The sequence below is a fragment of the Mastacembelus armatus genome, chromosome 9 (assembly GCF_900324485.2).
Source record: "Mastacembelus armatus chromosome 9, fMasArm1.2, whole genome shotgun sequence".
Lineage (NCBI taxonomy): Eukaryota > Metazoa > Chordata > Actinopteri > Synbranchiformes > Mastacembelidae > Mastacembelus > Mastacembelus armatus.
Genome location: NC_046641.1, coordinates 5,219,950 through 5,247,936, shown reverse-complemented (window position 1 = coordinate 5,247,936; position 27,987 = coordinate 5,219,950). Strand labels below are relative to the sequence as shown.

At 39.7% G+C, this 27,987-nt stretch overlaps 1 protein-coding gene across 1 annotated transcript in view; it reads left to right on the top strand.

The window, feature by feature from the left end:
- The window catches only part of arvcfb (ARVCF delta catenin family member b), a 190,118-nt gene that overhangs the window by 991 nt on the left and 161,140 nt on the right, over window positions 1-27,987 (top strand). The gene's annotated exons all lie outside the window — the stretch shown is intronic.

Below are 27,987 nucleotides of genomic sequence, written 5' to 3'. Positions count from 1 at the left end.
AGCAATTAAACATGTACAATCTGCATTTACTTGTCCTTGGGTTTGAATGTGCATCTTATAACATTGTCAGATTTAACAAAATCCAGTAAAGAGCATCCTTGTCCATATGTTAGTGTTTTGCTGCTCAGTCCATGTGGTAGGTTTGTATCCAGTTGCCAAAGGGTGATGTGTAGAGAAGCTGACTTGGTTTATTTGCAAGGTGTGTTAGTCAGTGGCATAGCATAACTGTGTGTGTACGTGCATGAGTGTATTTCTGTGTGGACTGTATTATGATCTATGGAACAAAAAGCAAAGCAAAATCAGACAAAAGTTGCAGGTGCAGGAGAAGAGATCTAAACTAATTACAGGGGCCAATTCAGCCAGAGACGGAGTATATACAAAATGTAAAGTGTAAAGAAATGTAAACTGTCTCAAATATTTTGAGATTTCTTTCAAGGTTTTGCACAAAGCATCTCATCTCATCCCTCATTTCATCTCACCTCACCTCACTTCATCTCACCTCACCTCATCTCACCTCACCTCACCTCACCTTGCCTCACCTCATTTCATCTCACCTCGCCTCACCTCATTTCATCTCACCTCACCTTACCTCGCTTCACCTCATTTCATCTCACCTCACCTCACCTCGCTTCACCTCATTTCATCTCACCTCACCTCATCTCACCTCACCTCACCTCACCTCGCCTCACCTCATTTCATCTCACCTCGCCTCACCTCATTTCATCTCACCTCATCTCACCTCGCTTCACCTCATTTCATCTCACCTCACCTCACCTCGCTTCACCTCATTTCATCTCACCTCACCTCATCTCACCTCACCTCACCTCACCTCGCCTCACCTCATTTCATCTCACCTCGCCTCACCTCATTTCATCTCACCTCACCTCACCTCGCTTCACCTCATTTCATCTCACCTCACCTCACCTTGCCTCACCTCACCTCATTTCATCTCACCTCACCTCCTCATTTAATCTCATTTCATCTCACCTCATTTCATTTAATCTCATTTCATCTCACATCACCTCATCTCATCTCTTCATCTCATCTCATTTCATATTACCTCACCTCACCTCCTCATTTAATCTCATTGCATCTCACCTCATCTCACCTCACCTCACCTCACCTCCTTCACATTCCTAATTGTTTTATTAATTACTTTGGATACTTCACTTACTTTTTATTTCACTTACTTTTAGATAACCTGTGCCAAATTATAGTCAGAAGCTCATGAGATGTTACTAAGCATGTTCCTATGTGTAAATGTAGTCCATGTTATATTGCAGCATGGGTCATATAATATAAATATATATACAGTCCAGTCATTACAGATTGAATGCTGTCCTGCAATTGTGAATTTTGCTCTCATGAAAAATGTCATCCATGTATTATAGGCATATAGGTGTGAATACGTTCATATTTTAGCACATCCTCAGTATAACAGATTATATTTTGGCTCATTGGCAATCAGGAAGCAGCTCATTTGGAACACAATATTTGCAGCTCAAACAGTGCAGTCATTGGACAGGATGACAATTTCCACACCACCCGTGACTATATTGTAAACTGAAAAATGCTTGGTAACTGGGGGCAAACAAAAAGTCTTTCAATGAATGCTAACGTTAAAAAATCCCATTTAATCTGTTTCCTGCTTAAATTATCACACACTTTCATGTATGCTGACAAAACAGAACCACATTGTTGTGTCCCCTGATAGATATTCTGTTTTTCCTGAGTCAGAAAAGTTAAAGTAATTAGAAACCAACCAAACATAACTGCATAGTGTAGAGAGCACATAGCAATGTGTTATTATTCTTAAAACTTTGAGGTGTACAAATGCCTAATGATTCGCAATAGCTGTTCTTTATATCTGATTGTAGGAGCAAATATCAGTAGTATATTTGAGTCTCAGACTTAGACTTAGTGTTTTGTCTGTGGAATCAATTCTTGTATCAATAGTTGAAGAACTTAAAAGCTAAAATATAACTTTTTCAAATAGGCCTGACAAGAATTGAGGTCAGCTTTAATTTCAAGGTCAGTTCACACTCTAATCGATTAAATTCTAAGCAAGTATGATGCCTGAACTGTCAGCCATGCAACTTGCTTACAGTCAGAGTCTGTCTTTGTCTTACATTTGGACTAAATAGCAAAGGTACTATCAGAGTGAGTTCCCGCTTTGAAAATCATGCTACGTATAACTATTCTTCCATTCACCCACCATCTGCTTCTTCAGTTTAGCTTGTGTGTGTTGATGTTGACTGCTCTCTTACACCTGTGAAGTATTTTCATGACATGATAACCATTTTGGCAATAAAACACCCAATAGGAGGTAATCAGCAGGAGAAAACAAGTCTGCATGCATTAATTGGTAATACCTGACAATAGCAGTTGAAATGTACTGCAGGATGGTATTTTAGACTTTAAACTTATCAGGAATATATAAATATAAACTATGGGAAGATCATATTGTCATTGAATACCAGCACCTGGTGGATTCTTAAGAGGGATTTTCTCCAGGTGCTAATTAGCATTATATTTAGAAGTGTAATGTTAGAAAGAATATGAATAGTTGTCAGTGAAGTCCTGCTTCAACTTGGTTGTTTCCTCGATTTTCTGGTTTATTTACTTGAGCTTGGTTGACATTTTTATCACACCATAATGTTCTCCAACAAAAATAATAGGGAAATGTTTTCTTGACTTAAGCTGTCAGGAGCTCCCCCCTATCAATTACATCTTAACTCTATAGTTGTGCCCTCTTGAAATGTGCAGGGCAACAGGATTAAAGAGTCTTTAAATGTAAAAATAAGAAACAGTAAGCTGAAACATTATTTTTCTCCATCACAATTGAGATAAAAGAAAAGTGTTTTAACTTGTTAATTAATTGCTTGATCTTCTTTAACCCAATGAGCCTTTTTAACAGCAAATGTTTTGACTCGTTATAGCAGGACAAGCATAGATGTAATTTATTTTCTGGCTCTGTTCCCATAAAAGTACATATACAGCTAAATGGAGTAACGTTAGTAATTACATAAGTGCATTTTACATGCTATGAAATGTAAAATGGCTGTTGTGAAATGACCTTTAGAGAATTTTGCATTTCAGTTAATCCTCTTCCTCACTTACACTGACTCATTTAGACCTCTGCTGAAATTAAAATTGGGTGGAGTTGCTGAAGTCACACTAGGTCACTAAACCTCATGCATCAACAATAATGATAAACCATCTTTACAACTGCAACAAAACTAATCAGAAGGTCAGTCAGTTCCAATCTGAAAATGCTCAGTGTTCAGAAGAGGTCTAATCGGGCATAATAAGTGAAATCCCTGGTGTGATCAGACTATAGATAGAAAGGGCCTTCACGCTACAGTATGCATATATTACACAGCAGCTACATTTAGAATAGAAATACTTGCGACTCTTTAGATTTGACCCCATGCCGTGTTGTCAGGTTCAGTACTAACAACAGTGAAGCTAATTCCTGTTGAAGTTAGTTACCCTTTGCATATCAAATTAACCATCAGTTATACATTGAGAGCCAATATTATGTTAATCATATTAGCCTCATACCTACCTCATTATAGTTTCATGGTTAGTGTAGCATTTCATTACTGAGTTTGCATGGGACTTAAGAGAGCAACAGCAGGATTATATGGCGATTGTATAATGTGTTAGGTCAGTTAGAGCAGAAATGATATGCTTCACACTGAGTGAGTGCTAGTGGGAGTTATGTTCAAAATGTATGCAGTATTACTTGACTGGGTCTTATAAAGTGGTAATTAGCCAGACTACCACAGAGCACATGAATTATTACAAATGACATGTACAGGCATATTTTTGTGTATTTACTGCATATGGAGAATGAAACTGAGCTTCGTTTTTGGGGGTTGCGGTGAGCTGACTGAAGCAGTTTGCAATAGTGGGTGGTCAGGCTAAGGGCAGTTTGGACCCAGAGTGAATGGTCCTTTGTGGGACAGACACCTGCAGAGCCGTGCCTCCTGCTAAAGTGATTAACATGCACCTCCAACCTCCCCAGCCTTCCCTCTCCCTATTCTGTCGGCCATCCATCCTGGCACTGCTCTGTTGTCTTGGCACCTGTTTTACATCACCCATCCTACACAAGCTATAGCTTTTATAGCTTGTGTATATGTTTTCAAAGCAGACATGTTTAGGCATTCATCACCTCTGACAACAGGTTTATATATTCAGTATTATTTTAGAGTCTGTATGTATATCAACCTCATTGTGTTTATTTACATCATTTGGCCCAGTATTTCTTTTAACCAAACACGCTGCAAGAAAGAGTTTTTCATTTCTTAGTTGATAAACATAACATTAACATTCATTTTAATGTTATTTGCGGAGAACCTCTGCTAACTGCTACCTCTGAGGAGCCTACTGTGTTCCCACCAGCTCTTTAGCATAATCCACATGATTGATATGTGCTTAATGCTAGTTTGCTTAAATTAAAAAAATTACATAAAAAAACAAAGTAAGGAATGAAGAAATGATATGTTTGCGCCACACAGTTTAACCAAGCCTTGAATGAAGTTCTCTTCTTTTTTAAATGCAGCCATTACTGTACTGTACTCTGATTCTAATGATCTCTCTTTTTTTTTTTCAATGTACTGTTTTTTATTTGAACTCAAATATTAATTTTCCCCTTGACTGAGTTTGGGTAAATCTGGGCAGTTCTTGTTATTATATTGACATCAAAGTGTGAGACTGGATATTTTTCAAGGATTTGAGTTGTATTTTGCAATGTTATTGTGATATTACGTATATGTATTTTTATTCCTTTAAAGATTACTGTACATTACTCAATCAACATGTTCGTCAGGTGTATCTAGAGTGGATGTCTTTACCTGCTTGGCCTGCATTTCTATTTAATGGCTACATTTCTTCTGATATCATCAAGTCATAGATTAGCCCACATTTTATGAAAGTATTTACAATTATTAAAATATCAGATTAGTTGAGTTAGATCAATACAAATGACCAGTATATAATTAAAGTATGTGAATTGAGAACTATACAAGAATTCTACTTTAGTTTCATCAACTGTATTATGCCAGCAGAAAAAAATTAGGTCTATAGTTTTTTGCTATTATTATGATTATGAGTCATATTCTCACTAGGTTTCATTCTTTTTTTCTCAGTCTGATGTTGTGTGGTGTCCTTAAATGCTGGGGTCAGTGCAGGACAGCACTCTGCTCCTAGACACATGATGATGCTTGTGTCAAAATTGCTTTCAAATCAGATTTTTGTGGCATCATCCCCTTATGCAGTTGTAGGGACCTTGGGTGACGTTGTTATTAGAATAACAGCCAGGCTGTGCTTTATAATATTGTGACTCTTTTGTAATCCACTCTCCTTCTTTGCACCCTCTCTAATGTTGTGGGCTCTGCATTAACATACTGTGCCGATTGAGTCCCTCTCCTAAGTATCCCTGAAACCCGTCTCTCCCCTTAGTGTCTCCATCAGTGGATTAACTCAGGAGTACACCATTATTTTGCCTCTGTGAAGCACACACACATATTCTCACTGAGCATATTATAATGCACTGTTTATCTGTTGGCTGCCACAGACAGTGACCAAACAGAACTGTCTGCTCATCTGTCTGTGTATTTATGCTCTACACCCCCCAGCCTTTCACTACGCTTCTCTCTCAGAACTGTTCTCTGTGCCACAGGAGGATTAACCCTGCCTTCTACATACCGACCTGCCTTGACTATGTCCAGGGGTAAGAGCTGCTTAATTGTAATCACTGGAGCTGTCCTGAGTAGTGTAAACACAGTAACACAGATGAGCACAGGCGACAAACTGTAGCTGGATATAGAGCAGAGAAGCAGAATTTCCCCACCTGCTCACACACTCACTCACTGACTGTAAAGGTGGTTATTTTATTCATATTCATTCATATTTTCAGTTAGTTGTCAGGAGGAAAACTACTGGATCTAAATCTACATAAAATCCATCAAGCATGCTACAAAAACAGGGATACAGCTTGTTAGGCACGGTGTAGTATAATATAAAGTGGCATTATTGTTGAATGTTAGTATACACAACTACTTAGTGTTTCAGCAGCTTATCATTACATTTTACCAAAGCTATGTGACAATAAAATCCATCCATCATCTCTACCTGCTTATTCCTATTTACTGTCACAGGGATCAGCTGGAGTCTATCCCAGCTCTCTTTGGGTGAAAGGCAGTGGTCCACCCTGGACAGGTCACCAGTCCATCACAGGGCCACATAGAGACAAACAACCTCACACACTCACACTCACTCCTATGGGCAATTTAGAGTCACCAATCAACCTGACATACATGTTTTTGGACTGTGGGAGGAAACCAGAGTACCTGGAGAAAACCCACACAAGCACAGGGAGAACATGCAAACTCCACACAGAAAGGTTTTGCACCAGAGACCTTCTTGCTGTGAGTGTGCAAACCACTACTACCTGTGACAATAACATATTTAAGTTAACATTAAGTCAGCTATGATGATCAAGACTCACTTTTTAGTTTTTGGAAGATTTATCATTACACAAGACCTCAATGCTCCAAGGAGTATTAGGCAAAAATAAGCACGATTGTTTTTTTATGCAACTCAGATTAAATCTTATTGGCATTTTCCTTTCTACAATAGATGAAGAAACCTGTTTTTTTTAAAAAAATGTCTCCAAATAACGATGACTGTACACATATGCATACCTGTTCCCAGTGTCGACCTCCTTTACATTGCTGTATGTATTTATACACACAGAGCAGTGCAACCTGCCATTGAGGATTCAGTGCCTTAAGTGCATACGAAGACCTCAGCAAGAGCCCAAAAAACTCCAAAATATCTAGATGTACTAAAATCTACTGCACCCATATCTAGGGCTGCATGATATGACTAAAAGTGCCATAAGTATATTTTCTTTCATATTGATTCAAATTTAATTTAATTATCAATATATTCATAGAACTGTGTGTGTATGAGACACACTGTTTATGGATTTTCAAGGTTTTGTAAAATTATCAATTTTGCAAAACCAAAAAGTGGGTCATACTTATTATCACTGACTTAATGTTAATTCAGTTTATTATGTTACTGCCACATAATCTTGATACAATATATTCTGCAGAGGGCTGACCCAATTGCAGAATAGATGTATTTACTGAAAATGTCATCATTATTGTGTGAATTTATATGGCTTCAGCACGCCAAGGTCTTTGGTCATTTAGCCCCTTCCAAACAATCTGTCCAACACGACACTGATCTGAAGGGTGATGAGCATGGCAGCAATCTCCCACTGTGGTGCACCTATTCCAGCTGAGGTTAGGGTTTTTGCATTACCCTCTGGTGCAATCACAGTAGGTGTTGCATTTGTATTTGCAAATTCAGATGATCATTTCTAAAAGGTAAAAACGTCATTATTATTCTCCATCACATGCCAGAGCTGTCTGTGTGGGAAGAATAAAAACTCGAGCAGCCGGAGTTGAATTTGTCTGTTGTGATGACCTCACGATCTATGCTTTTTTTTTTTTTTTTGCCGTCTTTGTGAACTCAGATAAGCATCAAAAAGCGAATCATGACTTGGGTAGATGTTCTGTAGTGAGACACAGTGTGGGAAAACCCTGTCCTCTTGAACTTCCTACTGAGTAAAAGCCCAGCCCTCTGGAGAGCAGTGTTTAATGTCTGTTCCACTGAAAAAGACATACCAAACCATAGCGAAATAAAAAAAAACAAAACTCCAATGAAGATTTGTTTAGTGGAAGAAGTAAATTGCATATTTAGGGCAAGTCTAAGTCTAGTGGAACAGGTTGTCATTTTAATACTGTCATTACCGTCACATCTCGGACGACCTGTCTTTGGTGCACTACGTCATCAGAAACTATTGCTGGCTTCTTACAATACCTCAACAACAGCATTTAGATTTTATACAATACTAGCAGAAGGTTGCTGCAATATGATATGTATCAACTGTGTTTTTGTTACAGTCATTAAACTGTTAGCTTTAGCAGAAAACAGAAAAACAGAACACTAACTTGGCTGTGTCCAATAAAGGACTTCTAAAGCTCTCTAATAGATTTGTGCAAAGCAAGTTGTGTTTCTATGGGGCGTTACGTGCTGTGTGGCCAGGACCACTTCTCTGAGATTATTTTTTCAGCTGCAAGGGCAGGGCACGTTTGCTGTGTTTGTTACATTTGGACAGAGTAACCAACCAACTAACTAACTATCTAACAAACTGATTAAGCAGTAATTTAAAATTGACTGCCTTGATGCTTCCTGCCCTCTTACCCCGAGTTAAACTCCTTTGTTTCCCTGAACACTCACAGGAGGTTTAATTGAGGTGTGAAAGGTACAAGAGAATACAGCAATCAGTTTGGAAGACTGAACTGAGAAAACATAGGTCAAATACTTACTGTGTGTAATAACAGCTTTAAAGGAGTAATAAGATCAATCTTACAGAATGTGTTTTCTAAATGAGTAGTGGGTAATGGCTTACTAAGGCTTTAATGAGCTACAAAAACGGCAATTAAATCAAGACTCTTGTTTCCACAGGGACTGGCACCTAAATGCTCAGCACTCACTGCAGCAGTCGTCCTAATGGCACTGATTTTTTTTTTTTTTTCATCTACACCATTATTCTACAGCCCTTTTCTGAGTGGTTGTTGCACTGTGGGAAATGTAAAAATACTTAACCAAAAGTAATAGTTGTTAGATATTTTAGAAAATGTGGTTGCTTTCCTGCTGAGAGTGAGATGAGAAGAATTATATTACTTTTATTTATCTTTAAAAAAAGAACACACACATGGAGAAACAGCTACCCTGGCTCTGTCTACTGGTAAAAAAAAAAAAGGCTATCAGCACATTTAGAGTTCATTAATGTCTTATTACATGTCCTTTGTTTAGCCTCTTTAAAATAAAGTGTGAAGAGTTGTGGCTTTACAGAGGGTTATGTGCTGCAGTGATTTCCTTGAATCTGTGGCAAATTCTGCCAACTTTGTTGACAACAAGACTCAGTGCTCCCTTTTCTAACCTTTGGAGAGAGCCAGACAAGCTATGGTAACAGTCAGTGGGTATCAAGCTCCTCATCTAACTCTGGATGACATATAGAAAAAGCATTGTTTTCTAAAATGCTGAACTAGTTCTTTAAGTCAAAGCAAAGCAGTCAAGCCTGAGGGACCTAGCCAGGGTAGAAAAAAACTGCCTGAGTGGAATTAAATTTGAGTTTGCACCGTTGCCCGGTATATTTTAAAGAGAAACTGAATTTCACAGTGATAGTAGTATTTTGGCATTCTGGCATGCGTAGGAAAAAAGAAATACCCATTCTTAGTGTCCATTTCCATGTTTGTCACTCTGGCCAAGCAGCAACGTGACAGCTAATTTATGTGAAGGTCATGTGAGATGGCCTCATGAAGAGGCTGTCAAATAAAGACAGGAAAATGTTTTTCTCTCCTACTTAAGTGCTGGCAGCAAATATAAAGGGATACTGTCAGAACTTGAATGTAGCGGAGGAGATGCCAGCGTATTCATCAATGCTGGGCTTTATGTGCGTGGGGTTTTTTGATGTGCAGGGCTCGCACTGCAGCGGTCTTCTGTGGAGGGTGAAAGCCAGGAGCTTTGCCCAGCTGGGACTGAGCGATGGTAGATGCAAGCTGTCTTTCCTGCCTCCTACAGCGGAATATTCTTCTAGGACTTGGAGAGGAATTACTAGAGCGTGGAAAGGAACTGCATACCATCCTTTGATGAGGAATTTTGGTGATTGGAAGTGACTTGTTTTGAGTTTGTGACAGTTTAATTGGCAACCTCTCTTAAGTGCTTTTTTGGGTGCTGGCTCATTAATAAAGCATGTTTTCCTTCTTCCTATCCTCTTCATCTATTTGAAGTGTAGATATCTCAGATGCAGAGAGCTGTTTACCATGGAGGAGAACTGCAAATGAGGCTCTCTGAGCCACCCAGTGTTGTGGTTGTGATGAAATCAATTCTGGCTGCAGCAGAGCTTTGCAGCACAGAAAGCAGTGCTGCAGTGTGTATGCAGGGCACTAGATGTACTGCACTAATGTACATGCTACATACTACGTAGAAAGTCATTGGAGACTATAAGACAGATCAAGTTTACCAATACTCTGCATTAGGATTTACATAACTAGCCTAAATTCAACGACGTGCAGCTACTTGAGCCTCTGCTTGTGCTGGGGTGTTAGGCTTGGGTTACTGGGTTACTTATGCTCTTCAGCAGATGCATTGAGGTTATCCTGTGGCAGCACTACCATATATTATCATGGGAGCCTGCAGGCAGCACCATGACATGAAATGATGTGGATCAATGTGTGCAAGTCAAATGTGCATCTCTCCCCTGCCTGTCTGGAGATCAGAGCCTCTGCATTTGAGCTGTTCCTGCAGACAGCTTCTTTTAGCAGAGCCATTTGACTGTGCTGCAGGCCCACGGGTGGGTGTTCACTCTGCAGCTCCAAGCTAGTTATACGGACCTGGCAGGAAGCCTTCACTACCAAAAGACTGTGTGGACAGAGAGAGTGAGGGGGAGAAAGAAAAAGAGAGGGAGGATGAATTGAGGTAAACAGAGAGAAGACTTGGCTCTGGGAAAAAAAAAAGGTTCACAAAAAATGATGAGGAAGGCAGTCAGCAGCCTCATCCTCCCTGGTAATCAAACCTCTAACCATGGCAGATTTAGTGCTGTGGTCTTTATGGTGTGCAGTGCAGTGGCTGTAAGCCTGCAATTGTCAATGAACACCAGTGGATACTGATGTAATATCTTGATAAGCAGTACTTTACTTTTATGGTAAAACATAACTGCCTGCAGAACTGGGTGATAATTCTGTGGCTTTGTCTTTAGGAGCAGTCACTTCAACACCAGACATTTGCTTCTTTTTTAGAAGAAATATTAATGATTAGTGTGGTCTTTAAGAAAAGGTAAATATAAAATGGGTTTACCTCCCACCCCTTAATGGCCTATAGAACTGTAAGACATTATGTATTTAAGTAACCCATCACATGCTCAATTTCTTTTAGGCTATATGAAAAAAAGCCAAGATTAATAGGATTGATTCCATAGTACTGAATTCTCTATATGCAGATATCATTACAGCATGTCACTCTGTCACAAGCACCATTACCGTCTGCCGTCCCCTTATCATCACTGCAAATAGATGCTGCATGAATGACAGTATACTGAGGATGGACTGGTGTCGGCACTGCAGGAGTCAGAGGCAGGGTATGAGAGAGGGATAGATGCAGGGACTGATGGGATTGAATGGTAACTGATCCCTTGGTGTTTCTGGCAGAGGACAAAGCCATCTTCCACAGGGACTCCTGTTGCCCAAAGCATTTGCCGTGGTGAATGATGTAATGGGCTTTGTTAGAGAATTGTGCCTATTGATTCATCTCTGAATGTGCACTGCTATATTGTATGACCTGGCCAAGTTCCCCTTCTCAGAATGTGAGAGCACATCAATATGTGTGCTGGCTCTGGATGAATTCATTTCAATTTCTGGCAGAACCTCTCTTTCTCCATCTTCTCATGTTGCTTATCACCTCATGAGCCTGATATTTTATCTACTTGATCTATGAGAAGTAAGCAAAGTCTGCTCAGGCCTATCACTTGATACAAACCAGCATGGACTGAATGTGAAATGTGTGTAACCTTAGCTTTTACACGTGAAATATTACACCACATAGAGAGGAAATCCTCTTTTCTTATTTACTCTTACTTTCTGTTTGTGTATTGAATTGTAGTAAGAATTATCTGTTGTGTTAGGGACCCACAAATGGTGTGTATTAAGAAACACCTGAAACTCAAGCAAGCAGATACACTTGTAACATATAATTTTGCTTTTGATGTTGAAAATGGAATAGAAACTACATTATAATCACCTCACTTTACATAAGGCTAATGTGAGGTGAGAGACAGCTGTTTTGCAGTATAAGACTGGGAGGTTTACACAGAGTATAATGTTGTTCTGTTCTGTATCTGCTGGATATGTAAATAGATAGCTGTTTGCAGACACATTATCTATAAAAGTTTCATAAAGTGATAGGTGATAATTAGCTTATTACTGGTAGTTCTTTCAGCTCGCTGTTTTGGTTTTCCAGATGGCAACTATACTGTTCTCTCCAGTTTAACCAACCTATTTTCCAGCTGCAACAGACACATGTTGGAGTTATGAATAAAGTGAGACAAACAATTCTGATGAACCTATTGCATAATACCTGGCCAGCACCTGTTTAGCATCCACATAGCCGAGTAGTGTTTAGGAGTTAAAGTTTTGTAACCCAAGGCATGGGAAATTAGACGGGTAGCCACAGACATTTTAGCCCTACCACCTTTCTAGGGTAGAAATATGCCAGTGTTGTGATTAAACCAATCAAGTAGTCAAATCTCCACCCACTTCTGCGTAACAAACTACAGCAGGCTTTGTTTCTCCCTGTACAGAGAGGAGCACAGGGAGATGCAGTGTAAAGTGAAGGTAGAGGTGGCAAAGGCCAAACAAAGGGTGTATGAGGATTTGTATGATAGGTTGGACTCTAAGGAGGGAGAGGTGGATTTGTACAGGTTGGAGAGGCAGAGAGACAGAGATGGGAAGGATGTGCAGCAGGTTAGGGTGATTAAGGACAGGGATGGAAATGTGTTGACAGGTATCACAAGTGTGCTGGAAAGATGGAAGGAATACTTTGAAGAGCTGATGAATGAGGAAAATGAGCACAGAGTAGAAGAGGTGACTGTTGTGGAGCAGGAAGTAGCAAAGATCAGTAAGGATGAAGTGAGGAAGGTGTTGAAGAGGATGAAGAGTGGAAAGGCAGTTGGTCCTGACGACATACCTGTGGAGGTATGGAAGTGTTTAGGAGAGGTGGCAGTAGAGTTTTGGAGGATAGGATCAGGAATGAGGACATCAGAGGGACAGCTCATGTTAGATGTTTTGGAGAAAAAGCCAGGGAAGCCAGATTGAGATGGTTTGGACATGTTCAGAGGAGGGACAGTGAATACATTGGTAAAAGGATGCTGAGGTTAGAGCTGCCAGGAAGGAGGCCTAGAGGAAGACCAAAGAGGAGGTTCTTGGATGTAGTGAAGGAGGACATGAGGATGGTTGGTGTGGGTGAGGAGGATACAGAGGATAGGGTTAAATGGAGGCAGATGATTCACTGTGGTGACACCTGAAGGGAGCAGCCGGAAGGAAAAGAAGAACAAACTACAGCAGGCTTTGTATTCTTAGACTGACAAAAAAGGTGACATTCAATCAGGGAAGCTGATTTGGTTATGATAAGACAACTTTCTTCATGTTTTCATTCCTTTCCATCAGACTAGTGAAAAAAAATTCACAAATCATTGAGGCTGCCTTAATTTTATCAGATGTACATGTCGTGAGTATTTTCCTTCCTATGAATGAGTCAAGGTTTACTTTTCAAAGAGGCTGTCAAAAAATTAATTACCACTCTTTGGTACTTTAGCAAGAGGTGATGATTAATATAAAACAAAGCATGAGGCAGCGTTCTTTCTTGAGGGTGAATAAAAACTACTCACATAATATATGCAATAAACTAACATGCTTTTGAATTTTCTCAGATGCCTCAGATTTCAGTGTTATCCACAATTTTCATTATGTTTCATGAGTTGCATGACATTTTCATGTCAAAACTTTCTTTCAGTAATTAGATAAAAGTCAGCAGAAAGTATGACTAAAGAATAAGTAAGACATTTTTTAAAAAACTTTTGTCCACTCTGTAAATTTTCTCCCTAATGGAGATTTATCTTAACTGAGATCTCCATTCCTGACCTTTTCAAAACTTTGCCAAGTGCAGAGATTAAAATAAAGGGGAGAATCGTGATTTTCATGCAAATGAACCCCTGTTTGACCTTGGGGACTGCATTAATTTAAGCTCTACAGCCCTAGTGTAATAATCCTAGCCCATATGCTGGGATCTTACTCACTTCTAGCACCAACTCATACTTCACCTTACAAATATTAAAGCCCCAGATGTTCCTCTGCCAGCACTGTTTAATATACAAAAAGAAACTAAAAAATAATTAAACCTAATGACAAATGGCATGACCTGATTTACCTCATTCTAGCTGTGGTAGCTGCATGGACACGGGTACTGCACTGCACTGTAAGGCTTGGGTGCTGCAGATGTCAGGATCTTTGCAGAATCACAGCATGTTTTCCCCTAATCAGTATTATGCTCTTGGGTACATGAAGTGTAACCACCTCATCATGAATTATTTTTTATGATGAGGTTATTTTGTAAAAAATTAAATATTTTAGTCTTCATTTTGTCTTTTATTGCCCTGCAGAGATTATAGTTGGAGGACAAGATGGTAGAGATTAAGTTAATTCTCTGAAATTACAGTTCAGTCAACTCTTTAAACAAGTTTCTAAATACAGAGTAATCCTTTATGCTGTGTCTGTGTAAAATGTTTCAAGCAAGAATGGTCACAGCTTGAAATATCCTCAAATAGACTCCTGTCTCAGTATAATGGCGTATGGAAATCTGTTGTTTCCTGTTGTTGCACAGAAATAAGCAACACCATTTGCACCACTGGGATTTAGAATCTATATCATAGCATTAAAAATCAATTGACTGCAGGCAATTCTGATATCCAAGTGCAGTTTAACACCAATTCCAAATGCTGTGCCAACTTCTTGCATGTCTCTCTCCTGCTCCTGCTGGGTTCAGCTGTTTGAGACACAATATGAATATTCTGAGCAGTTCTTCCATATTCAGCAAAGCACATTGACCCCTCACCACTCTTGTTAATCATGGCATTTGCTAAAAGATGCTGCGAGGCAGCCAGTGTGTAAGGAGGTGGCTGAAACTGTGCACCCATCTTATACCTCCAACCATCGACATGAGAGCTCTCAGGGCTTCTGCACTGTAACAGCTTTGCCATGTTCCATATTTGGGATGAAAAATCTCCCCCATCAACCTCCCCCTCACTGCCGCCTCCTTGTTCCATCATAATCTGTTCTTATGGGTCTCAGCCCATGGCGTCTTAAACCCCTCTGTCTCTAACAGCTGCTGAGGACAGGGAGGTATAGAGAGATTAAATGAGATGAATCTTTGTAGCCCCTCGAAGGAATCCCACATGCCTCTGTGCCTCCAGCTCCTGCTACGGTCTTTGATCCACTGTGTTTTTTCCAACTGAATCAAGTCCCAGAGAGTGCAAGGCGTTTCCTACACATGCCAACCTATGTACAGACCTCTTTAGATCCCCTGGTGACTGATGAGCTTATCAGTGTTGTTTAGTCCAAGACAGATAAAAGGCTAAGCTGCTTTCAAACCCATAGTGCTGGAGGAAACACTGACATCTTCTTGTTTGTGCTCTAAATTTTAAAGTTGTAGAGCCTTGCTTCTGTTTTACACCGTAGTATTTGCCGATGGTTGTGGAGGTTCTATTCCTGGGTGCAGTCAGTTTTCTAGCATTTGTTCTTGTAATATGACACTGAGGACATGAATGAAGCTGTAAAATCTGCTGTAGTCTGAAAAAGATTCGACATGGTCACCAATTTCTGAATGCTTACAAGTCTCTTTGGGGCAACTGTGTAATACATTTGGGAGGTCTTTCAATAATGTGATTTATCGTAGCTAACAGTCCCACAATCCCACAGTCTGTTTTTGTGCAGAGATGATGTTTAAGTCCCACTATGGAACTAATTTCTCCTACATATTCACAGAGCAAAGCCTCACTGGCATGTGATGGAATTTGAAGCAGTTCATGTGAAAATCTCTGGGCTGCCGTAACCCTGGTAACATTCAGAGGGAATTTGGAGGGTGATAGATTATTCTCAGATTATTCTCAGTGAGCATCTGCTAAGCTAATACAGTCTGTCCCTTAAGTGTGTGTAATTTTTCACATTTGGTCCCCCATACAAGCCTCCTGTGGCTTTTAATTTCAGTGTACCAGCACTGAAGTGAGCAGAGATAACAAGGAAAGATTATTTCGCAATTCAGTAGTCAATGTGTTGTAAAATGTCACAGGGTATTTTCCCCTGTAGTGTACTAATAAACCTTCTAATAATGTGTTTACTCCCTTCTAATAGTGTCATTTCATTCATCTTAACCTCCCTGACTACATTTAATATTTTGGATTGTATCATTAATTTGAGTAACTCCTGTGTCATTTTAATGCTTTGATAGTACTGCTCTTACACAGCCCATTTCTACCCACCCCTGGATGTACTTCTGTGCTGGAAGGTGGTGCTCTGCTTTATGTTGTGTGTGAGGTTACATGTTTAACCACACACACACAGCATGCTACTGGTTAGGCCCAGGGGACCTTGTTTTTTTAAATTAGGGAAACATTAAGTTAGTTGGCAGTCCTGCTCCTCTGCTTCAGTATCTGTATTGCATGGTATTTACAACCTGTATTTCATGGTATTTATTTATGCTCTCTATTATGAAATCAAAGGCCTCTCACTAAATAAACTTTAAAGTTTTTGTACCAACCACATTGGTATCTGTAAACAAGTCTATATTTATATATATTTTTAGCATGTATACTAATTTCAATCAATAATAAATGTATTATTTATTATGTATATGTATTAGATGTATATAGAAAGATATTAAATGTACCAGTCCTTAACAACAATAATTCATTGCTTTTTGGGTAGCAAAAGATTTTTAGTTCATGGCAGACGAATTACCTCAGGAGCACCAGATCTCGGTGGATCGACCGACTAATAGATTTAATAATCAGTCAATATTGTTTCGATATCTGAAGGATGAACTCTACCAACACTGACCTTATCATTTTCACAACAAAAGAAGCAAGAGAGCAGAACTAAATTTGTGTAAATTATTGATTTAGTCATGAGTTAATAACCACTTTTTACTACTGCCGTAATGTGGCTGATGAGCCTGGACAGTCAAAGAGATTCGTTTTTGATATGTGAATAGTAAGGTTTTAGTGAGGTCAGGTTTGTACTATGAAAGGGGGACCTGTGAGCAGAGCTGGATTAGAGAATCGTTTTACAGTGGGGGGGCCACACAGCCAACATGATCCAGAACCAGAACAGAACACCACCGGTTAGGAGAGAGGCCTACTGTTTGCCGATACTTGGTGCTGACAGTAACCCACTGATCTCGAGGCTGGTCCTGCCGGTGTGTTAGACTGACGTCCAAGGTAGTTCTTTATTTATCCACTGTGTGACCGCAGGGTTGAACCGAGGCCATTTCTCTCTGGGGTGCGAGGGATGTAGGCCAGTGGATGGCCGGCTTCACAGGTAACTGGGTCAGGTAACCATAGCTGTCAGCATTGATCCGGGAGGGTGCCTGACTGAGTTGATTACAAAAGGTTACAAAATGCAACTTTGATATCAGACAACTACATTTGGAAAATAGCTCTGACTTGACTGGTAAGTTAAGTAAGAATTGAAGTCAAGGAGGAGAAAAAAAACTTGCAGGGGGAGCTAACAACTGGGGGGTTATTAGGCAGAGTCACGGCTTGACCCAAGGGAGCTGGTTCAAAGAAAAGGAAAGAAAGTGGAACTTAAGAAAAAGGAGGAAATAACTTAAGAAAAAGTAGGAAATTCCCAATGCACCAAGAAGCTGTGGTTATTCATGCCATGTCTGGCGGCCTCTCACATCAGGGTGCCTTGTGAGGAGGAAGTGTGTGCTTGTTTCAGGGGACATTCCATAGATTTGAATTTCAATTCTGGATGAAAATCCTAAATTCAATAAAACAGCTCGGGACCTTCCCACTACAACCTTAGTAAGCATGTAGAGCAAAGAACATTTTAGATCCTTTTTAAGGTGGACAGGCAGTCATTGGTTTTGGTGACAAACATCATGCAGAACAATATTGGAATACAATAAAGTACAATACAATACAATAAGCAAACAATCTTTGGGTTATTTTTGCACACAAAAACATGAAGTGGGGTGGAGGAATATCCTCCTTGAAAATGTGTGGATCAGAGACATAGCCGTTAAGATATACAATCTTCTCAACTTCAGCATTATGGAAAAAGAAAAGATATGCAAACACCATTATGGTCATTAAATCAAACATTCATGACATGTATCTAATTCTAGAGTTTGGTCGTACAATTTGTGGCTTGTAATTTTGACGGCCAGTGGCCAACTGTTTTGCCACGCCGTCCAGAGTTCCTGGCTTTGCTTCAGGAATTTATGGCTATCTGATAAGCTAGTTAACACCGACTTGTCTGTTCTCATCTTTCTTGAAGAATGTCCTTTCATGTGGTTTCGACAGATGCTCAGTGGCTCTGATGCGTGATGTGTGGCTTTGTAGATCAAGGTAAATCTTCCAGTATCCAGCTGAGGGCGTGACCGTCAGGATCGATGTAACGCTTTAATCTCAAGTGTTATTGAAAGTTCATTTCTCTGCTCTACATTTGTAACTCAGTTATTAAATTGGGTCAGTTTTGATCCTCTGGCCAAATAACCTTTCTGGTTCATGGACTTTTTATCCATGCCTTGTGGTGCATATGTTATTAGCCAAAAAGTCTTGTGGTTAGACCTACTGTGACATAAACATCATCATAAACCCATCAATGATCACATTATTCATGTCATCACATTTTGTCATGACCATGATAGAATATAGTACTGACCCATTTAAAGCGAAATGAACACTGCAACATCCCACCAGTCTTAAAGAAATAACTGATATAAGTTTTAATTCAAATGGAGTAATTTGATATTTATTTTAGAAATAAGTGATATTTTAGTCTAGTTTTATTAATGATGTTTTATTCTTTAGTATTTTTAATACATAAGTGTTTTAAGGCTACGACTGTCACCATGTTTGTTGTGTACAGTTACCATGGTTCCAGGTGTTGTGACACAGTGTCGCTCTGCTCTGCAGAGCAGTGAGTGATTTGACTGAATCCTGTCCATAATCCTGGTTTTTAGTGGAAGAAGCTACATTGTTGGATGACCCTGATACAGGTGTAATTCTTCAGCCAACATCTAGAGGAAGATTTAGGTGATTGGCTGCTGACTGGCCAATGGAATGTGTGAAATTCTTTTGATAGTGACAAAAAGCGATTGATGTGAGTTAGCAGGTCAGACCCCAGACTCAAAGGTGCTTTCCATTTTATGCCTGGACTCCCTGTGTCAGTCCTCAGAGTCCAGAGCCCTGCATAAACACATTAGCTCTCACTAGGAGACACTAAAGTCACACCCATCTGTTGCTGGCAAGGGATTAATTAAATGATTCTGCCTGGCTTATTACCTTGTTATATCTTTTGTCTTCTGTTTGGCAAGGATAATGAAATGTCAGGCTAATTCACTGTTCTTTCTGAATATCAGTTTTGCTATAGGTTATGTGTATTCCAGCAGTTTCAATTTATAGCCCAATTAACTTGAGCTTAAACAGGAAAATGAATAGGGGTGCACAGGAAACCAATATTGTAGGATACACAGCGTGAGCCATAAGGGGCTGCCATATATGACAGTTTGTGTTTATGACTGAGCCCTTATGGAAGTCAGTAACAATCATGTTTCTATATTTGAGTAAACTCCATGGTGCCACTGTGTGCTCTGTGCCTTGTTCCATATCACACTGTGAGGAACATAATCAGTCATCATTATGTACGCTAGCAGTGTTCTGCCAAGGCTCAGTGTAAGATCGCATTACCCCAGCAATGGTGCATGTTTACAAATTACAAATGTGATTCGGCAAGTGTAGCTAGTAGTACTCTCCTTAATGCATATTACTTAAAGGTGTTATGGCAAGGCTGGCGCGCATTAGAATCTGTTTGTTTTGCTCTGATGTTTGCTGTATGATAATCACACAGCACTATTACAAGCAAAGCAGAAATAAAGGCCATGCTACAAAGCAGACACTGGTAAAGGTTTTGGCCCACTGGTAAAGGTTTTGGCCCACTGGTAAAGGTTTTGGTTTTTGACATCAGGAGAGAAAACAATAAATTTCCTCAAACTTTAAGAAATAGTTAGACATTTTGATTTGTTAACGTTAATGTTGATTGCTTGCTGAGAATTAAACGGAAAAGATGCATACTCTTTGTCCATTCACTATGAAGCTGGAACTTGCAGCTGGTTAGCTTAGCAAGAAGCCTCAAGAAGTCAAGAAGCCTAGTGTCAGCAGGGGAATCAGTTAGCCTGGTTCTGGCTGAAGGTATGGGAACATCTGCCTAGAACATCTCGAAGAACTTTAGATCTTATTAATGCTCAGCTACTCTTTAAACAGAATGGATCTCAGCTATCTTCAATTATGGTATTATTATATATTATTGTATTATTATATAGTTTGCTATCATCATTTGGTCTGACTCCATTACTGATACAGTGCTTCAGATTTTACTTGGTTAAGGACTCATACTAGTATTTTCAGGCATTTACTGTGGATGTTGGTGGGGCCTACAGTAGTTCGGCTTTTTTACCCATTGTCAGATAGGCAGAAATAAATGACAGTGTGCATAAGCTCATTGAAACCATACTCATCTGCAAGGAGAGCTTCTGCCTGCCTTAGTAATATTAGCAAGATATGATGCTGCAGGGGTGAAACATGAAGGCTGATGCATACAGGAAAGAGGATTCTGCAAGATTCTGTCTCAAAGTCTCTGGGGACTATGGGCATTACTCTAATGACTTTTACCTTTATTTTAGTGATAAAATTAGCACAGGGCTTTTCTGGTTGGAATCCTGTGAGATAAAATTGCTCCTTGAGACTCTAGTCATTTGGTCAAAATGAAGATGATTTCAGAGACAATGTTCATTTTATATTTGCTTCACTTTTCATGATTGTGGTTGTTTGTGAAGCAAGAGGAAAGAACCACATTGGCACATTGTCCAGCCAGAGCATAGTGGTTTTATGTGGAGTACATTGTTCTGTTTCATTGAAATGACTAAGAAAATGGTCAGATCCTTTAAGGATGGAGGGGTGCAGAAACACAGTGACACAGCTCAGTGTTTAGATCCACTGCATCAGAATGTAAGCATGCAATTTCAGTTTGGGTTTAATTTGCTATAGGCAGGCATGCTCCCAGCATGCTCATGTACAGTAGAGTAACCATTTGCCATTCAAGGAAATGAATCAAACTATTGACTGATGCCTTCATTGATTACGTTCATTTAATGGCCCTCTATAAAATAGATGTCATGTTTTATTCAGTTATATTCCAATCTATACTGAACAGTTATGCACGTCACGATTTACCTCCACTGCCAATATTTAGCACTTCAGTGCAGGAGGTAGCGAGACAGAAAGCAAAGATGTGGGTACTTGGGGTACTGGACGGGCATTAGTAGTGTCCAGTTACAGACCATGGTTTTTGTTGCTTAACTTTAACCATGCTTTCCTGCTAACCAGGTTTTGTAGTTAACAAAGTCTAACTTTGCCATAAAGATGATTTATTTGCCATTTTCTGATCTTAACTATAATTTCATTTCCATGCTTCTGTCTGGTGATAGGGTTGAAGGAATATGTATTCCCACATTTGCCACTGTTTAATATTACTGCCCACTTAAAGATTAGCCATCAGAACATCAGTAGAGCCAAGGCAAGTAATTATACTAATAAGGTTTTTGTTCAGTTCTCTCTTTGCCCTAAACTGGTAACTATCCTTTACAGGATATGTAATCAGTCTCAATCAATGAGAAAGCAGAGCGGACCTTTTGGCTGGAGGAGGCCAGCACTTTAACGTGCTTGTGTATGTTGGCTGCAACATAGTGAGCAAAAAGAAATGGAGAAGTTGATTATGCACATTTTTTAGTCTAAACTTATTGCTAAACATACATCTGCATTTTCTGTACACAGATTTTTGATCCTTGAAAAAATGTTTTTAAAAATCCAGTGTGCCTCAAAGTAAATGTGGTACAGGGTCAGTCATGCTCAGAATCATTTTATTTATATACTAACTGAATACGCATATGTGTGTGTGTGGGTATGTGTCTGCGTATGTGTGTGTGTGTGTGTTTGTCTTTGTGTGTTTGTGTATGTGAGTGAGAGGTGGAGGTGGAGGAAGACAGTGATCTGGATAATGAGTGCAGGCCCAGTCTGCCATATTATCTCTCTTTTCACTCTAACACAGCAGCTCTCATCTACACACACACACACACACACACACACACATTTTACATGTAAATACAGGCTAATTTAATAAGTGACTTGGAAGACAATCCTCACATACTGTACCTAGAGTACATTGCACATACAATAAGTGATGTTATGTGAGTCACACTGAAAGCAGTAATCCCTTCCACCTGTAGGGCCCTCCTGTGTTTACTGGAATTACATCAATTTGCACAGAGTGAGCCATATTAGGAAAATGGTTTAATCTGACTGAATAGAGATTCTATTTAAACTCTCGTGTTTATAAGGCAATTTCTGTAAATTTCCTAGCTGGCAGAGAAAATTAAAGCAGAAGGAAGGTTCTTGACAACTTCAGCGTTTACTTGTTGTAGCTGTATGGTTTTATTCCATGGGGACTTTATTGTTGGGTACAGTTTTAGTTTTCGTATTGTTTGCTCCATATGGTATGATAGGAGTGTGGCCTTTGTACTCCCTGGAGGCCCTGTGGCCATATGTGCTTCTTGCTTCGGTCCCCACAGTTGGGTGGCATCTTTATGCATTGGCTAACAAAACACACACAAACACACAAAAACCTCCTCAAAGAAACATGGTGAAGGAGTGTTTTGCAGTAATTTTACTTTGGTGACAAGGTAGTTCATCAAAGAAATAATGAAGTACAGTAGAAATCTTTATATGCATAAATATATAAAAAGGCATACTGGGAGCCAGATTTTTGGGTGGGCAAATACTTCTTTCCTTTTTTTCCCCATATTGGACTCTGTCTTTCTGTGTGACCTCTGTAATCGTAAAACTGTTGACCAATCCTTAGCATGGCTCAAAGCCTGTTCCTCCTCCGTGGCCCCCACTGACAAGTTGTTTGACGATGCTGACTCTGACTACGGTCCCCTGTTTGCCCAGCAGCCATTGGTGTGGCCTGTCTGGAAATATCGAGGTCAGGCTAAGCCACTCTGCAGTGGTTTCTAGGGCATGACACATATCAGAACTGCAGCAGAGTTGAAATCTAGTTCAGACAGCAGCTGGGGAAGGTATGGGAGGTGTGTGGTGTCAGTTAAGTCCCTCAAATACGAACATTACCGCCTCCCTCTTTCCACCCACTTCATAACCAGTGTGTAGACACAAATGGCTCACGCTTGTGGAGTAATTCTCTCTAATGTGCTCATCCATTGGACCTGCAGGATAAGTGGGTAAGCTGCACTGTGGGACTGAACCTTTTACAATGCTTTTTGACCTATGTGCATGGAAATGAACGCGAGCAGCTGGGCTGAACCATGCTCAGATCCACATTTGGACAAGCTATACCATGCCTCTGTGTATTAGCCACTCAGATCACTCACCAATTAAAGCAATTTATGCCCCTGCCTGTGATTATTTTGTTTCTTCTTGGTACAGTGTGTACATTTTTGATTTGTGATTATTTGTGATTATAACTATAACATGACCAGGACACTGACAAAGCAGATATGTCTAGTTATCACTGTAGCAATTATGTGAAAGAATTGTGTGACAGCTCTAGTGACAAATACTATAGAACTGGATGATATATAAAATTGATCATGTCCTAAACATGATAAATAGCCTTTGGTTAGTGAGTCAGAATTCTCCGTATTGTTTTTCTCCAACATTTTTCTTTTACACTCCGCAACGTTTTCTGTCCCACTGACTTCAGATTAGATCTTCATAACAGTGAACGTAATATTCCTTTTCATACATCAAATTCCTTGGATTTATTAATTCATCACTTGAACTGACCAATGGTCGGCATGCCACAGATCAGGTTACTATATTGAAATACAATCCGAGACCTGGCAATCTGGCATTTTTCCTTAAAAAATAGCAAACTGCAAATCGTTTCCTGTTAACCGACCAGTTGATTTATCAACCTGTGCTTTCAGCTCTAGTTTGAATTTACCTCATGCTGTTTTTATGTGACTATTTGGTAGAGGACCCAATCAGTAGGGTTCATATTAACAACAGGGCAGATGGCTTTGTGTGACATGAAAAGGACTGCTGTTGCAACAGAGATTCAACACACAACTTTGCAGTTCCTCTCAGCAAAGAGGGAACCAAAATGAGTTGCTCTTCAGCACACAGAGCCATACCTGGAATTGTATCTTTTTATATTGTATTATACTCTATGTTTTTGCAGTATACATTTGTCTTATTCCTTGTATCATATTGCATTGCAGTGTTTCATTTTGTATTGGAATTTTTCTCATACATGCTCCGTTTTTTCAACCTTTTATATTAAAATGAGAGTAACTATAAGATAATAATCTGCTTATAGATCTCTTTGCTCAATTGCAAATATGCTGAGATTCCTATCAGACTGTCTAAAGGTCGTAACACTTTCATTATGCCTTTTATATGTCTTTCATTTCTCCTTTGTCTTCTATATGGTTTGCTTTTTTTCCTCTCTATTTCTCAACCTCAGTTGCTGCCACAGCCACTATCAACTGTGAAGGAACTTCCATCACATGGGAGGTGATAACGATTAAAATTCCATATCTCATTAAGATGAAATCTTGATGCATAAGGATTTTCACAGTGCTAAAATGTTTTGCCTTTCTTGTAGATACTGTTTCTATTCTGCTATTGCTTTCACATTTTCTCTTCCATATTGTCACGGTTAGATTATTCTATCAGACTCCAGTTTCTCCATTTTTTTTCAGGTCTATCTCAGGAAAGATTTTGATGTTCTGGAAAGTGTTACTTCCAGGTTCAGCAGGTATTTTATTAAAGAGTGGTTTCCTCATTGAGGCTGGGTGCTATATCTGGATGTAAGGATTTATGCTCAGCTAAGCTGGTTACTGAAAACAAAGATACCCAAAATTTAAGGTGTTAAACTGTACTTGGGATATTTTGGACATCATTTATTTTAGGTAATATTTTCTGGTTTCTTTTAATAATCCTGATCACTGTCTCCTGTGGAGGTCTGATGATTACGGCATTGCTGCTCGGCTCTGAGCCCGGGCCAAACTCACAGGAGTGTTAGGAAAGCCTTGGTGGAGTTAATTTGGATTAACTGCGTTGGCACGAAACTGGGCACTTTATCTTCAGCACAGTTCTTTCAGGCAGGATTCAGTTCTTCCATCATGTATCGTGAGAAAATATCAGACGAGGTGACTGGGGAACCACCAGTACCTCCTGCCTCGGCTGCTTCATACACTTGTCCCCTATACTGACACAAGTCACAACCTGATGTTGTACAGATGTGACAGTATCAGATGGGGATTCGTTGTAGCTGTGTACTCTGTGAATGATGGGCAGACATGCAGAACTGATGGCATCTGCAATAATCCTGATGTTGTATATATGGTACATTAGGACACTTATTTTGCTCATATACATCTGAATGTGGCCCTGTGATGGACTGGTGACCTGTCCAGGGTGTACCCCTGCCTTTGACCCAAAGAGAGCTGGGATAGGCTCCAGCTGATCCCCGTGACCCTAAATAGGTATAAGCGAGTATAGATAATGGATGGCTGGATGGACAACTGAATGTATAAACTTGCTTACTATGAAATGTACAACTCCCTGTACTTGGATGGATACAGACATAATTGAAGGTTTTTAATTTGTGTCTGTATGCGTGGGACCAGGTAGTACCTCAACAGCTCTTTGGCCCTGAATCTCCATCCATCCAGAGCTAATGAGATGGCGTGAGCAAGGCAGCGTGAAGGAGGCTTGCAGCAGCATCTGACTCACCTCTCTTGCATCCACTCCCATGAAACCCACAGCTACGCTTATCTGCATTCCTGTTGGCTGTGTGCCCATATGAATTTGATGATGCATGTGCTGCTATTTTAGGATGTGCCTCTCTGAATACATAGTTACCTGGATTTTGTGTGGTACCAGTTACCACCAGTTACTTATACCAGCTACACACTATGTCTTTTCTGGCTACTGGTAGTGTGCTGGTACCAGAAAAGTAAAATACGACTTTGCAATTAGTCAAACCTCATGTAAAAAAAAAAAAGAAAATGCTTAACTCTTAAAAATTTGTGTTGTCTTTGTATAAATAAACTAGAGAAAAACAGAAAACACTAGATAGCACTTAAGTTCATGGTGATCTCTGAGGTCAGGCAGAAACAGTAACTGTCTCAGAACCACACAGGCATACAATGACCACACACACACATCGGTTGCTACTCTGTACAGTCGGTACATTGGCACAGAATGCACAATTGGCTGTAAAATTAGGTTATTTAGCAATAAGAGTGAACCAGAACAGTAAAGTTCATGCCATTAAAGTCAAACAGCAGAACAGGTTATTTGATGGCTCTTGTGGGTTGGACAGTGACACCACATTACACGTAGTAACTAAATCTGTTGTTAATATAAAGGTATTGAGTATTGCGGCTTTAGGGTTGAGGCTTTCCATGGACAAGCATGGCAACGACTGACTAAATTCTACAGTCCATATCAAATGAATATTGTATCTGAGATGTGCCACAGTCTTTCTTGCCATTTATATTTAGCCTCTAGTTATGCCAAAGCTGCCCACTCATTTCAAATGGTCACATGTTTTAGTAGCAGTTATGTGTGAAACTCAAAATCATACAGCTGTGACTCCCCTATCTTTGAATCTGAATGCTGACTGTTAGTTCTCCTTCCCCTCTGATCTGCTTTGCCCACCTGCTCCCGTATATGCTGAAAAACAGCGAGACCTTCCAATTTCATTTTACATGCTCGACATCTGGCAGATATGTAAAGGTACACTGTTTTAACATAAGCAGTCCTTTCATGCTTTGTTACTAATGTTTTCCCACGCTAAATTAGCTCTGGTATTATGTCAGCACAAGATGGACTAGCAGGTTGCAAATAATTCACAGAGCGTTAGTGTTGGAAAACCATTCATGATCTCTACCATCTGGAGGATCTTAGTCAGTAGCAGCGTAAGAGTGATGGTCATTTTCCTTTGCTTTTATACAAAATAACCATGGGATGCAGATCTGTGATGAAGCAGGTCAACTGCTTGTATGAGGAAATATGTTTAGATACCTGAGAGTGATATATATGATATTTGGGATATCTGTTTGGGGTTCATTAAAATACTAAAAAAAATACTGTGCAAATAGATGAATGGATGAATTAAATGTTTTAAATATTAAATATTAAACCTGAAGAATTGATAAAAATGTTAAATAGCTTTCATACTTTGAAATTCTCAACACATGGTGAAAGTGTCTGTCTGAACACCTTCAAACCAGATATTTTAGATGTTGCTTTAGTCACTGTTTTCCTCTGAGGACATAGCCTACGCTCACTGTTGAACTTGGAGTAGGCCTCTGCATATTTGTGGAAGGAAAATAGAGTAAATTATATGCTGTGTCACAGAATCTGTGGTTAAGTAGATTTTGTGATGCTGGATGTAACATTGGGTATGTTTATGTTTCTATACCGTAGTGATCTTTCCGGGGGAAACTCCACCCCTCACCCATGTCAGCTGGGATTGGTTCCAGCTGCCCCCACGACACTCAATAAGTATGTGTTATAGATAATGGATGGATAGATGCCTCAGTGATTTAAAGATAATGTTAATCCAGGTTGAAAAAAAGCTTTTTTCCCCCTGTGTTTTATCCTGGACTGTGTTAATGGAGATAAGGCAGAAGTAAACATGTCACTGACCACCAGTGTTCATCCACTGGGCTGCCTTAGGAGAGCTGTTTTTAATGGGACTCAACACTGGGATTCATGTGATGTCTGCCACTGCATATGTTCAACAGATGAAATCCCATTGAATCCTTCACTGTGGGGGATACTAGGGCTGTTTTTCATTTTGGCCTTTAAATATAGGTCCCCCTCAGGCCCTGTCAGTATATTGTTTGGGGAAGCATGTTGAAGTGGTGACATCACTCACCCACGGTTTTCTTACAATTTGGAGATGTCGAGGTGTCGGAGCTTAAGTGACATATCAGTGAAGTCAGAAATAAGGAATGAATAGATTGACATTCTTCAAGTCC